The sequence below is a fragment of the Vombatus ursinus genome, unplaced genomic scaffold, assembly GCF_900497805.2.
Source record: "Vombatus ursinus unplaced genomic scaffold, bare-nosed wombat genome assembly UNPS02014768.1, whole genome shotgun sequence".
Lineage (NCBI taxonomy): Eukaryota > Metazoa > Chordata > Mammalia > Diprotodontia > Vombatidae > Vombatus > Vombatus ursinus.
The window spans coordinates 27,389,463-27,391,435 of record NW_020954546.1 but is presented as its reverse complement, the minus strand read 5'-3'; positions in this window follow the sequence as shown (position 1 = coordinate 27,391,435).

Below are 1,973 nucleotides of genomic sequence, written 5' to 3'. Positions count from 1 at the left end.
ATGGACTTGATGGTAAGCTCTCTAGGGCTAAGGACCGAGTGTTTCCTATTCTTGTGTACAAGGCATTCCAAAAGTCTTGTTGCAGGATCAAGATTATTACAACGTAAGATTTAATAAATGAAAGTTGAAGTTTTCATAAGCTTGGGGCAGCTAGGTGGCACAGTGGATAGAGCACTGGACTTGGAATCAGGAAGACAAATCTTCATGAATTCAAATCTAGCCTCAGACACTTCCTAGCCATGTGACTTCACCCTGTTTGCCTCAGTTTCCTTATCTGTAAGATGAGCTGGAGAAGGAGGTGGCAAGCTATTTCAGTATCTTTGCCAAGAAAACCCCCTATGGGGTCAGGAAGGGTTGGATGAGACCAAAGCAACTGGAGAACAACAACAGCCCCCAAAAGTAGTTAGAATAGGAAGGTGTCATCCATCACCTACCCTCATCCTCACCTGGCAATAGCTTCCCTAGAAGCAGCCTCAAGGAGTCTCAGGGTCTCCATCTTCTCATCCCAGGGTTATCTTCCGATTCTCTTCACCACAGGGCCTTCCATCCCAGGGCCCCCCACAACATCCGAACTCCCACAACAGGATTTGTCTTCAAAAGGTGCTCTGAGGGCTCACTTGGGTGCTGCTTGCCTGCGGCACCAAAAGCAAGCATTATGGCTCTGCTTTGCCGATACGTCTCCTGTGTCTACTCCAGGTACTTTATGTGGACATAAGGACATAGAGTACACAGGCCTTGTCCTCAGGGGATTAATAGTCCACCTGGAAATAGAAGAGTCAGCTCAACCAGTTAGATTTTGTGAAAAGTGCCCAAATGAAGAACACAGACAGCGAGTACTCTGTTTGTGGAGGTAGAGACAGTGTGATACAATGGACGGAGCTCTGGATTTGGAGTGAAGAGGACCTGGGTTTGAAACCTGCTTCTGTCACTTACTACCAAAGGACCTTTCCAGCTTCAGTTCAATGACCGCCTTCCTTCAAAGCCCAGTTTCGGGGCTTCCTCCTGTCCTGATCCTGCCCTGGTTATAAGTACCTCCTGCTTCTCCAAATTTCTTTGTATGGTGCAGCCATTCTCCAACTTTTTGATCTTAGGACCCACTCTTAAAGATTACTGAGGACCATCCCAACGAGCTTTTGTTTATGTGGGGTGTATCTCTCAATATTTAGTGTATTAGAAATTAAACCATCAGTATTGTTATGAAAATAGTTGTTTTTTTTTAACTTTATGGAATCTGTGAAAGTGTCAGGGACCCTGGGGTCCTTACTGTACTTTGAGAACCACTGGGATATAGGATAAGTACTGTACTTGTGGCTTGTGAGGTCACACTCTAGAGATTTTCCTTTTCTCGCCTTCTTCCTCTTGCCCCCACTTAGGACACTGTTTCTACCAATGAAGGTCTGCACCTGAAAAGGACAGACTTGAACCCACATGTCCTTGACTTCAAACCCAGCACCATGGCCACTCCTGGGTCACACTGACCCATGTGAATTTTGGAGCCAGGAAGACCTAGGTTCAAGTGCCTTCTCTGACAGATACTGTGTGACCCCAAGCAAATCTTTTAACCCCTTTAAGGTTAATTCCTCATCTGTAAAATTAGTGGGTTGGGCTCACTAATCTCTAGGGTTTCTTCCAACACTAAATTTATTATCACACTTTTTAGTTTTATTGACCTATGTTCATATCGTGGCCCCTGTGCATGAATAGAAGGTAAAGTGTCATGTCCTCCACTGTCCCGTATTATTTTCTCCATCTTCTGGCCCCACTCACTGATGGGTCCCCCACACTTCCTTCCCCTTGAACCACTGCCAGGTTGTACTATAAATTTCTGTCTCTCAGCTGAAGCTTCCCTTTGCACAGCTCAGGTAGTTCTGACTGAAAACCTCCAGTGGAAGCAGTAGCAGCAGCAGTAGTAGTAGTGGTGGTGGTAGTAGTAGTAGTAGTAGTAGTAGTAGTAGTAGTAGTAGTAGTAGTAG